Source organism: Ranitomeya imitator, chromosome 2, assembly GCF_032444005.1.
Source record: "Ranitomeya imitator isolate aRanImi1 chromosome 2, aRanImi1.pri, whole genome shotgun sequence".
Classification (NCBI taxonomy): domain Eukaryota; kingdom Metazoa; phylum Chordata; class Amphibia; order Anura; family Dendrobatidae; genus Ranitomeya; species Ranitomeya imitator.
Genome location: NC_091283.1, coordinates 356,292,156 through 356,305,340, shown reverse-complemented (window position 1 = coordinate 356,305,340; position 13,185 = coordinate 356,292,156). Strand labels below are relative to the sequence as shown.

The 13,185-nt window shown below is 45.4% G+C and overlaps 1 protein-coding gene and 1 long non-coding RNA gene across 6 annotated transcripts in view; one reads left to right on the top strand and one right to left on the bottom strand.

Annotated features, from left to right (window-relative positions):
• LOC138663793 (oocyte zinc finger protein XlCOF22-like) overlaps positions 1–13,185 on the top strand; it is a 64,603-nt gene that overhangs the window by 7,559 nt on the left and 43,859 nt on the right. The gene's annotated exons all lie outside the window — the stretch shown is intronic.
• On the bottom strand, positions 5,055–7,683 carry LOC138663806 (uncharacterized). The gene is made up of 2 exons (XR_011318240.1): positions 7,353–7,683; positions 5,055–5,563 (listed from the first exon to the last, which is right to left on the bottom strand). It is a non-coding gene; the product is annotated as an uncharacterized lncRNA (long non-coding RNA).

Genomic DNA, 13,185 nt, shown 5'->3' with positions numbered 1-13,185 from the left:
TTATTTTCCACCATAATAGGCAAATAAATTGTTAAAAAAAACAGACAATGTGATTTTCTGGATTTTTTTTCTCAGTTTGTCTCCCATAGTTGAGGTCTACCTATGATGTAAATTACAGACGCTTCTCATCTTTTTAAGTGGTGGAACTTGCACTATTGCTGACTGACTAAATACTTTTTTGCCCCACTGTATATCCCTATACTATGTATAGACAATTATTATTATTACACTGTTGGTCCGTGTGTAATCCGTATTTTTCTCGCCCCCATAGACTTTCATTGGCGATTTTTTTTTTTGCGCAATACGCTGACAAACGCAGCATGCTGCGATTTTCTACGGCCGTAAAAGACCGTATAATACGGATCTATAAAATACGGCAGATAGGAGCTGGGCCATAGAGAATCATTGTACTGTGTGCAATCCGTATTTTCTACACCTCTCATACATCCGTAAAACTCGCTAATGTGACGCCGGCCTAACTCTCGACTCTGCCCTGTCCATCAAACCGCATGTCCAAACTCTTGCCACCTCCTGTCGCCTCCAACTCAAACATATTGCCAGAATCCGTCCCTTCCTCTGCCCTCAATCTACTAAAACGCTTGTGCATGCCCTCATCATCTCTCGCCTCGACTACTGCAACACCCTCCTCTGTGGCCTCCCTGCTAACTCTCTTGCACCACTCCAGTCTGTCCTCAACTCTGCTGCCCGGCTAATCCACCTCTCTCCTCCCCTCTGCAAATCCCTCCACTGGCTCCCAATTCCCCAACGAATCCAATTCAAACTACTAATACTGACCTACAAAGCCATCCACAACCTGTCCCCTCCCTATATCTCTGAACTATTCTCCCAATATCTTCCCTCACGTAATCTTCGATCCTCCCAAGACCTCCTACTCTCCTCCACACTTATTCATTCCTCACACAACCGCCTCCAAGATTTCTCCCCAGTATCCCCCATCCTCTGGAATTCAACACCTCAACACGTCTGATTAGCCACCAGTACCACCACCCTCGGATCCTTCAGACAGAACCTGAAAACCCATCTCTTCAGGAAAGCCTACAGCCTGCAATAACCATTCTGCCGCCTCCCCACCACCAGAGCTGCTGCACACCGACCTTCTGTCTCTTCCCCATTATCCCATAGAACATAAATCCTTTATGTAACCCCTTTCTCATGTACAGCACCATGGAATTAATTATGCTATATAAATAATAATAATTCATGCCAGGCTGCCCAGAGGCAAAGACAAACTGTCCTCTGTGGGAGGTGTATGGTCTATGTCCTCCCTGCCATGCTCCAGTGATGCCCGTGAGCTACTTTGAGTGCCAACATGTTGTGTTCACGACATGGTGAAGTGTTGTTCCACAGAGCTACTCACCCGTGCGTGCTGCAGCTGAAACTCCAGTATTGCTTCTGCTCGCACAGCCTCTACAGCGTATGCAACTTTTGAGTTCCACCTTGTTGATATGTCGCATATGAGGCGCTGATCGAGAAGGTAGAAGTGAAGCTGCAGCGCAGACCGTCGAGCAGCTGTAGGGTGTGAACGCCATAATCGTGCACAGACGACCTCTCACGTATGGGTAATTTTTAAGAAAGATTTGCACCACTAAACTAGACACATGTGCCAAGCAAGGGATGTGGTCAAACCAGCTAGGCCTAAAGCTGCTACCAGATTTCGCCCGTTATTGCACACCACCAGGTCTTGATTTAGGTCCAGCAGCACCAACCACTCATCAGTCTCGTTTATTCCTTGTCCACAGCTCTTGCGCAGTATGGAACTTGTCCCCCAAAATGATGAGTTTGAGAATAGCCTACTGTCTTTTCCCCCTGGCTGTGTTGAAGTTGCAGGTGCTAGTCTTACTGCTAGGTGATGGAGTAAGTGGAGTAGGCCACATGGGCAGAGCAATGTCCAACAATAGATGTAGGACATGCGCTAGAACGCCTTCCTCCTCTGTCCCAGCTGCCACATTTACCCAGTGTGCAGATAGGGAGATGTAACGTCCCTGCCCATACTTACTGGTCCATGTATCGGTAGTTATCTGGACCTTGCCACTGATGGCGTTGCACAGTGCACACCTGATTTTGGTTGCAACATGTGTGTGCTGGGCAGGGATGGCCAACTTGAAACATTAGTGGTGGATGAGAACCACGTACTTCGCAACAGCCACCACCATCATTTTTAAAAAATGGTTTTTCTCCATCAGCTGGAATGGCAGTGTTTCAAAGGCCAGGAATTGGTAAATGCTGTTATTCAGGACCAGGGCCTGTGGGCGGGTAGTGGGGTATTTCCTCTTTATGGGGTTTGGGTGATGGAGAGATGAACACTTCCATGGGACAGGGTTGAGATGCTTGGTGACACTGCTGCTGGTGGTGCGATCACATCCTGTCTTTGTGGGTAGGCTGTTGTTCGTGAGCTGGATGAAGAGGTCAAGACCGCAGCAGAAGAGGGAGCAGGAGGAAAGCTCACATCTGTCATGTTTTTTAAGGTGTATACTCTACTGCAGCTCGTACTTAGAACTCAGATGCAGGTGGTGCTCAGGTTAAGAAAATGTTAAAAAAAAAAAAAAAAAATCTGAAGAGACTGCTTCAGGACTTTGGGATGATACTGCTTGGCCGATTTGCAAGGGGGTGAGGTGGTAGAAAGATGCCCACGGTCCTCAGGTGAAAACTGCGCTTTCAGCAGTGGACCCATTGGAAAGAACTAGAGGCGCTCTCAGCCATCCAAACACCGTCTGCACATGTTCTTGCCTCACTATCCATCCAGCAGTGCTCGTGCCTAGGATATGGTGCACAACATCCCGTGGACTGCATGCACCAGAGGAACGTGTTTCATGTAGACACGTAACGGGCCAGATCAACTATGTGACCTCCACCACAACCTTCATTTGATGCTCTCCTCATGTCACTCCCCCAACAATAATTCCCAGTAGAGAAGAGGCTGAATTAGGGCACTCTGAACCATGCTTCATTACTGGCAGCATGCATCAGGTTGTTACGGCATGCTGCACAAGGGTGGTAAATAAACAGTATACGGTAATTGTCTAAATTTTTCTATTAAAAAAAAAAAAATTAAATTTTAAAATTTGAGAATCATTAGTGGTTGATACCCTTTTAAAGGAGAAGTGTAACAATGATTGCAGCCAGCGTCTTGGGAGTCTCCTCCGGTCTTTATCAGGCTTAGTATAGGAGGAGGCTTACAGCAGTGGATACAGAAAGCGCTCCCACTCTCATCCAGAACGGATCCACGATTTGTTCCCACTTCTCATTGGTGTACTAGCCCAGTTTTTATTAATCTTACAGGACCATTTCCAGTTTTCCATGTTACAGAATTGTATCTTCATAAATGTCGCACTGATGGGCCGTATGGCATCCTATGTTTTGTGCTCACACCCATCTGATCTCAGTCACATTGCAGCTGAATACAGATCTGCCCGGCCTGATAGAAGAACATTGCTCCGAGGGCAGCCGACATTTACAGGATTGCACTCATCCGATTTTTAGGCCATGTTCACACCATCCTTTTTTACATGCGGAATCGCCGCGATTTTCCCGCTGCGGGTCCGCAGCTGTTTTCCATGCAGGGTACATTACAATGTACCCTATGGAAAACAGGAACTGCTGTGCCCACATTGCGGAAAATCGCGAAAAAAGCCGCACTGAATAGCCGCGGTAAAAAAGAAGTACCATGTCACTTCTTTTTGCGGAACTGCAGCGGTTCTGCACCCATAGCCCTCCATTGTGAGGTCAAACCCGCAGTAAAACCCGCAGATGAAAAAAATATCTGCGGGTTTTCTGCGGTTTGTGGTGCAGAACCGCTGCAGTGTGGCGGCCCCCCCGTGCCCCAATCCCACCCCCCGTGCTCCGATGCCACCCCCCCGTGCTCCGACGCCCCCCCCCCCCGTGCCCTCATCTCCCCCCCTTATACTTACCCGGCCTCCCGGTGTCCGTCCGGCCGTCTTCTTCCTGGGCGCCGCCATCTTGCAAAATGGCGGGCGCATGCGCAGTGCGCACGCCGAATCTGCCGGCCGGCAGATTCGTTACAAAAGTGCATTTTGGTCACTGAGATAGGTTATATCTCAGTGATCAAAATAAAAAAAATAGTAAATGACCCCCCCCCCCCCCACTTTGTCACCCCCATAGGTAGGGACAATAAAAAAATTAAGAATTTTTTTTTTTTTTCCACTAAGGTTAGAATAGGGTTAGGGGTAGGGTTAGGGTATTTTCAGCCATTTTAACCCTAAAAAACTTCCTAGAAAACACACAGACTCTGCATAGAAAACTGCATCAAAAAACGCATCGAAAAAGCACCAAAAAAAGGACCTGCGTTTTCTGCCAAGAGCTGCGGTTTTAGGCCTGAAAAAAAAGGAGGGAAATCAGGAACGTGTGAACATAGCCATATGCTAACAAAAGCGAGATAAAATGTGAAGAGTCACATATTATACAGAACTGGCCATAAATAAGACAAGTGATGCAGAACTATCAATATGGGAGGGGGAAACAGTTGTGGCCAGAAATATTGCAGCAGTTCATAGATGAGGAGGGTGAGGTTTTATTGTCCTGTGATTTAGGTCTGATCCAGGGTTGTGAAGTCTCCAGGAGGTCTGAGGGAAACATTCCTTAATTGATAGAGCAAGACAAATACATGCGACATATTCATTCCAGCTGTGTCACAGGTCGTCAGAATTTTGTAAACCATTAGTACAAAAAAATTAAAATGTGAATATTGCCTAACATTCCCGAGATACATTATTCCTTTGGAAAATATGTCACAGCCTGTCCCATCAGTGGTGGCAGCAGCAGTGAAACCCTCATAGAAAACCAGCTTATGTCTTTTAAAGAAAAAACAATTATGGACTTAAAAAAAAAACATACAGCTAGTCCGGCTGTATGGGCTACATGGAAGTGCGGGTCCGGTCTACTGGTGAGGACGTCCCTACAGATCGTTTCCCCAATAACCTGCAATGTGTAAGCTCAGCCTGATACAGATCCAACTCCGTTACCCTCCACTAATATCACCCCGCGCTTAAGAATTATAGAAATGAAAATTCAACTCATAGCTGTCAAACAAGTTTATTACAAGTCAAATAGTTAGAAATAAAGAAGAGATATATATGCATACATACAAATGAATAATAAAGAGATTAAGAAATCAAAACAATAAATTAAACATTAAAGACAGATTAATGACAAAAAAGCAAAACACATTTTGTACCAAAAAAATGTGCTTTAGCTGCAAAAATTGTATTGTGGTGCTTAAAAGGAACCTGTCACCCCCAAAATCAAGGGTGGGAGGGACCCGACGGGGCCGGGGAGGCGGAGGGACCCGACGGGGCCGGGGAGGCGGAGGGACCCGACGGGGCCCGGGAGGCGGAGGGACCCGACGGGGCCGGGGAGGCGGAGGGACCCGACATTATCGGACACCCACAGTGTCATCACTTTGGGTCCTCACATGGATTGTGGGGGTACAAGCATTCCACTTGGTGAAGAGAAGTCCAGTGATGAAATGACATCTGTAGGGAGGTCACTGCTCTGAGGGACACAGGATGGGGAAAAGCCACAATACCTAGAATAAAACAGAAAAAATCATGTAGAAAACTCAAGTAGTGGCTGACACCAGTGGCCACCAGGCTAATACTGAACAGAATAGCATGCGAGGAGAGAATAAAGCCCGGGATCTGGAGACATTATCACGCAGTTTTGCTCCCAGAGGTCATAGGTCAGTCATCAACCCGACGTCATGTGCGCTCAATAATATTAATAAGAAAGTTTTATGTAAAAAAAAAAAAAAAAAACACACAACAGGACCGACTCTCACCATCAGGCAGAGATTCTCATGTTAAGTAATATCAATCCCTCAGATCTCCATCATCATTCATCCCCTCCCCTGTTCGCCCCCTCACACTATTCTTCCCTACACACCCCCCACCGCAGGTGACATCACACACTGACCTGCACAGTACGTGAAAACAGCCCCCCACACCATGCAGACCCATGCAAATAACATCAGCCCCACTCTGCAGGTAGACCCCCCTGCACACAGATCCCCCACGCATGCAACATGACCCCCTTCCCAACAGAGACTCCAGCACACAGCCTCTCTTCCCCAGAGACCCCCAGCACGCAGCCCCCCTTCCCAACAGACACACAGCCCCGCTCGCAAGGAACATGACCCCCTTCCAACAGAGACCCCCAGCATGCAGTCACCCTTCCCCAGGCAGGCCCCTCCAGCACGCAGTCCCAGGCAAGCAACGTCACCCCCTTCCCCAGGCAGGCCCCTCCAGCGTGCAGTCCCATGCAAGCATCACCCCCGTCCCCAGACAGGCCCCTCCAGCGTGCAGTCCCACGCAAGCATCACCCCTTTCCCCAGGCAGACCCCCAGCACGCAGTCTCAGGCAAGCATCACCCCCTTCCCCAGGCAGACCCCCAGCACGCAGTCTCAGGCAAGCATCACCCCCTTCCCCAGGCAGACCCCCAGCACGCAGTCTCACGCAAGCATCACCCCCTTCCCCAGGCAGACCCCCAGCACGCAGTCCCACGCAAGCATCACCCCTTTCCCCAGGCAGACCCCCAGCATGCAGTCTCACGCAAGCATCATCCCCTTCCCCAGGCAGACCCCCAGCACGCAGTCCCACGCAAGCAATGTCACCACCTTCCCTAGGTAGCGCCCCCAGCACGCAGTCCCACGCAAGCAATGTACCCCCTTCTCCAGGCAGACCATCAGTACGCAGTGCCATGCAAGCATCACCAGCTTCCCCAGGCAGACCACCAGCACACAGTCCCATGCAAGCACCATCTCCCCTGGCAGACCCCCCCCTTCCAGCATGCACATGCAGCCCCATGCAAACATCACCCCCTCCTCCCCAGACACCCCCTCCAGCGTGCACATGCAGCCCCATGCAAGTATCACCCCCTTCTCTCCAGGCAGACCCCCCTCCACTATACACATGCAGCCCCATGCAAGCAACATTACCCCCTTCTCCCCAGGCAGACCCCTGTCCAGCATGCACATGCAGTCCCACGCACATGCAGCCCCATGCAACATCACCCCTTTCTCCCCAGGCAGACCCCCGTCCAGCATGCACATGCAGCCCCATGCAAACATCACCCCTTTCTCCCCAGACAGACCCCCTCCAGCATGCACATGCAGCCCCATGCAAGCCCCCCTCCAGCATGCACATGCAGCCCCATGCAAGCATCGCCACCCCTTCTCCCCAGGCAGATCCCCCCCTCCAGCGTGCACATGCAGCCCCACGCAAGCATCACCCCCTTCTCTCCAGGCAGACCCCCGTTCAGCATGCACATGCAGCCCCATGCAACATCACCCCTTTCTCCCCAGGCAGACTCCCACTTACCTGATCTGTGACTATGGAGAACGACCCAAAACACTCCAAATCCTGCACAAATTCCTCGAAATCCCGCCATGACATCCACAGCTTCCTCCTGTCTGCTCTGCTCTATGGAGGAAGAGGCAAATCCTGCACAAAACACTCAAAATCTAAATCCTGCACGAAATCCCGCCATGACATCCACAGCTTCCTCATGTCTGCTCTGTCTGCTCTATGGAGAAAGAAGCGCCGCCCCTTCTGGTCACATGGGCACGACGTCAGCAGAGGTCCCTTAGCCGACTTGGATTTAGCCTCTACCTCTGCTACACACACAGTATAATGCCCCCCCAGTACCGCCATCCCCAGACACACATTATGACAGTACAAGTTGCCCCCCATAATATGTCACCCACCTCCTAATAAGTAACTCCTCCCTTCCCCCACTCCTGGTGCAGATACAGATGACCCCGGGACACAGCACCGACCTCCTGGATCAGTTTCCCAGGGCTGGAGATGTGGCCCCTGTGCCGGTGCTATAGATGTATGAGGGGCTGTTATCTGCGGGGGGAGCTGTACATGTAATAGAGACATTCTGGGGACAGATTATCCCAGCAGTAGAACTTTTTCTCTTCAGTGAATGTAGCTGGATTTTACCTTGTTGTTTTCTCTTTATAATTTAATGACCCCGTTCTAGGACCCCATTGTTAGACCCCGGCTGTCATGGTGATATATTGGGATGTGTCTATGGGGAACACATGACTCCCCCTCTCTGTGCCCCAGATATAATGGAGGACGCTCTCTGCCTCTGTCTTTCTGCCTCAGATACAATAATGGATGTTGTTTCTCAGTTACCTCAGATTTATAGAAGATGTCTTCTCTCTGTCCTCATCAAGAATGGAGAATGTTCTTTCTCTTTTGCTAAAACTGTGATATTTATTTTTTCTCTTAGAGGGAACCTATCAGGTCGCCCATTGTCCTCCCTAACCAGCCCTGTATAATGTTATTCAGTGTAATTAATGTTTATAAAAAAAACATTTATAATTTCCGCTTTTCCTATGCTAATTAGGGCTCTGACTAGTAGATGAGGTGTTGGTCTCTCCAGACTAGTCGGCCATCTTTCTATGTTATCACATCCCTGTGGGTGTGATAACATACACTAGCATTCAAAAGTTTAGGGTCACTTAGAAATGTCCTTATTTTTTAAAGAAAAGCACAGTTTTTTCCAATGAAGCTAACATTAAAAGATTCAGAAATACACTCTATACAGTCATGGTCAAAAGTATTGACATCCCTGCAATTCTGTCAGATAATACTCATTTTTTTTTTCCTGAAAAATGATTGCAAACACAAATTATTTGGTATTATTATCTTCATTTAATTTGTCTTAAATGAAAAAACACAAAAGAGAATGAAGCAAAAAGCAAAGCATTGATCATTTCACACAAAACTCCAAAAATGGGCCAGACAAAAGTCCTGCTGGAAGACCCATGACCTCTGAGGGAGACCCAGCTTTCTCACACTGGGCCCTACATTATGCTGCAAAATTAGTTGGTAGTCTTCAGACTTCATAATGCAAATGCACACGGTCAAGCAGTCCAGTGCCAGAGGCAGCAAAGCAACCCCAAAACATCAGGGAACCTCCGCCATGTTTGACTGTAGGGACCGTGTTCTTTTCTTTGAATGCCTCTTTTTTTCTCCTGTAAACTCTATGTTGATGCCTTTGCCCAAAAAGCTCTACTTTTGTCTCATCTGACCAGAGATCATTCTTCCAAAACGTTTTAGGCTTTTTCAGGTAAGTTTTGGCAAACTCCAGCCTGGCTTTTTTGTCTCTGGGTAAGAAGTGGGGTCTTCCTGGGTCTCCTACCATACAATCACTTTTCATTCAGACGCCGACGGATAGTACAGGTTGACACTGTTGTACCCTCGGACTGCAGGGTAGCTTGAACTTATTTGGATGTTAGTCGAGGTTCTTTATCCAACATCCGCACAATCTTGCGTTGAAATCTCTTGTCAATTTTTCTTTTCCGTCCACATCTAGGGAGGTTAGCCACAGTGCCATGAGCTTTAAACTTCTTGATGACACTGCGCACGGTAGACACAGGAACATTCAGGTCTTTGGAGATGGACTTGTAGCCTTGAGATTGCTCATGCTTCCTCACAATTTGGTTTCTCAAGTCCTCAGACAGTTCTTTGGTCTTCTTTCTTTTCTCCATGCTCAATGTGGTACACACAAGGACACAGGACAGAGGTTGAGTTAACTTTAATCCATGTCAACTGGCTGCAAGTGTGATTTAGTTATTGCCAACACCTGTTAGGTGCCACAGGTAAGTTACAGGTGCTGTTAATTACACAAATTAGAGAAGCATCACATGATTTTTCGAACAGTGCCAATACTTTTGTCCACCCCCTTTTTTATGTTTGGTGTGGAATTATATCCAATTTGGCTTTAGGACAATTCTTTTTGTGTTTTTTTTCATTTAAGACAAATTAAATGAAGATAATAATACCAAATAATTTGTGTTTGCAATAATTTTCAGGAAGAAAATTAGTATTATCTGACAGAATTGCAAGGGTGTCAATACTTTTGGCCATGACTGTATATTGTTAATGTGGTAAATGATTATTCTAGCTGCAAATGTCTAGTTTGTATTGCAATATCTTGGTAGGTGTATAATGTTGGCATATGCAACAGATTGGGACTTATTATAAGTGAAAGGAGGACTTTATACTAACCAGACAGCAGATGGCGATAGTGTGTAAAGTTATATACTTGCTGTAATGTGGGGAGGGAAGCTCTCAGTGGTTGGTTGTTTTCTTACTTTCGGTCTTGCTTTTCTTCATGAATGTGTTGTCTTCAGTGCACGGACTGTGTGACACTGAATTGTATCTCATGTTTATCCAGTATGAAGTAAATACTGTTTACTCAAGATATCTTGCTGATTGAAGCTCTCCTAAGTACAGCGGTGACTGCAAGAAGACGCACTCTGCAACAGGTTATGGGCCCAGGCACCCCAGATAACCCCAGGCACCCCAGACACTACAGGTCTGCACTACAAGCTCAGGCAGAAGGATCCTGGTTTATAGCCCAGATAACGGAGCACACAGATAAGCTCTGTAAACAGAAGGAACTAAATCCAGATACAGAGTGACAGAGGAATTCAGCATCCCAGGAGCTGGATATAATTGCAGAGAATTCACAGGACATACAGGAGAATATCTTCAGTACAACTCTCTAAACAAGTAAGACTATATAAAGATGATGAGTAACACAGAACTGAAATTTACAGTAACTAAACTGAATAGTGAAAATTATCAGTTATGGAAATTCAAAGTAGAGATGTTGTTATCTAAGGATGATCTATGGGAAGTAATTGTTACAGCAAGACCAGATCAAGATAATCAGACATGGGATAAGAAGGATATACAAGCGAGAGCCACCATTAGCTTATTAGTGGATGATGCTCAATTAATACATATAAGAAATGAAGAAACAGCTAAGGGAATGTGGGAAGCATTAAGAAAACTATATGAAAGACCTAGCTTGAATCACAAGTTGTTTTTATTAAGAAAGCTGTACAGTATGAGATTGAGTGCAAATGACGATATGCAGAAGCACATATTCTCAATGATGGAAGTGATATCACAGCTAAGATCTATTGGTGAAGATGTTAAAGAAAGTCATGTAGCAGCTATATTGTTGTGCAGTTTACCAGATTCGTATACAGCCTTGATAAATGCCTTTGAGACGAGACCAGAAACTGACATTACATTAGATTTTGTGAAAACAAGACTAATAGATAAATATCAGAGAAGAAAAGAACAAAGAAATGATTCTTCTACTGAAAAGGACAGTGAAAACGCTCTTAAAGCTACAGAATTAAAAAAACCCTATAATAAAGAGACAAGAGAATGCTTCAGATGTAAGAAAAATTAAAGAAAGACATTTATATGGAACAACCTCCAGGATTCAAAGATGAAAGAAATCCAAACAAAGTTTCTAAACTACAGAAAATATATATGGTTTAAAGCAAGCAGCTAAAGCGTGGAATGACAAAATCACGGAAGTACTTACAAATGAAAAATTTCAAAGAAGCAAAGCTGATCCATGCTTATACACAAAAAGGCTGATTAATAGATGGAATTATATACTCATATATGTAGACGATATTTTGATTTGTTTTGAACAAGAAAGGGATAACGAAAACATTCTAAAAATCCTGAAGCAACATTTCGAAATCAAAGACTTGGGAAATGTAAAACAATATCTAGGAATACAAGTAGAAAGAGAAGAAGATGGAAGTTTCCTACTGAATCAAAATCACATGATTCAAGACATAACAGAAAAATTTGGATTAAAGGATGCAAAAACAGTAAAGTCTCCAATGGAAACTAATTATCTCAAAGAGATGAACAGTGAACAAAATATGCTACCAAATAATGAAGAATACAGAACAGCAATAGGAAAACTACTGTATCTAGCGACCGTTACAAGACCAGACATCGCAGCAGCAGTAGGAATCCTGAGTAGAAAGGTATCAAAACCAAATAAAGCTGATTACCCACAAGCGATGATTGCATTTTAACAGGATATGTTGATGCAGATTGGGCTGGAGATCCAACTGACAGAAGATCTACCAGTGGACATATTTTTTTCCTCTCAGGTGGACCAATAAGTTGGACAAGTAAGAAACAGTCAATTGTGACACTATCTTCAACAGAAGCAGAATATGTTGCAGCAGCACATGCGAGTCAAGAAGTACTGTGGTTAAGACAATTGTTGACAGAATTAGGACAACCACAGTTGGCACCAACAAAATTAAAAGAGGACAATCAAGGATGTCTTGTTCTTGCTCAGATGGAAAGAGTCAATCCAAGAACCAAACATATTGATGTGAAATATCATTTCTTGAGAGATCATCAGGAACAAGGAGTCTTGAAGTTAGAGTACTGTCCTACTGAAGAAATGACAGCAGACATTTTCACGAAGGCGTTGAATGCTGATAAACATCAGAGACTAATAAAAAAGTTGGGTTTGATTGAATAAGTCCTTACTGTTGAGAAAGGGTGTTGGCATATGCAACAGATTGGGACTTATTATAAGTGAAAGGAGGACTTTATACTAACCAGACAGCAGATGGCGATAGTGTGTAAAGTTATATACTTGCTGTAATGTGGGGAGGGAAGCTCTCAGTGGTTGGTTGTTTTCTTACTTTCGGTTTTACTTTTCTTCATGAATGTGTTGTCTTCAGTGCACGGACTATGTGACACTGAATTGTATCTCATGTTTATCCAGTATGAAGTAAATACTGTTTACTCAAGATATCTTGCTGATTGAAGCTCTCCTAAGTACAGCGGTGACTGCAAGAAGACGCACTCTGCAACATATAAAGGCCCATTTCCAACAACCATTTGTGTTTTCTAACTGTGTAAGATGGCTAATGGATGGTTAGAATACCCTTGAAAACCCTTGTACAAGTATGTTAGCACAGCTGAAAACAGTTTGGCTGATTAGAGAACCTATAAACCTGACCTTCCTTTGAGCTAGTTGAGAATCTGGAGCATTACATTTGTTGGTTTCATTAAAATCTCAAAATGGCAAGGAAAAAGAACTTTCATGTGAAACTCTACAGTCTATTCTTGTTCTTAGAATTGAAGGCTATTCCATGCTAGAAATTGCCAAGAAACTGAAGATTTCCTACAATGGTGTGTACTACTCCCTTCAGAGGAGAGCACAAACAGGCTCTAACCAGAGTAGAAAGAGAAGTGGGAGGCCCCGCTGCACAACGGAGACACAAGACAAGTACATTAGAGTCTGCAGTTTGAGAAATCGATGCCTCACAGGTCCTCAACTGGCAGCTTC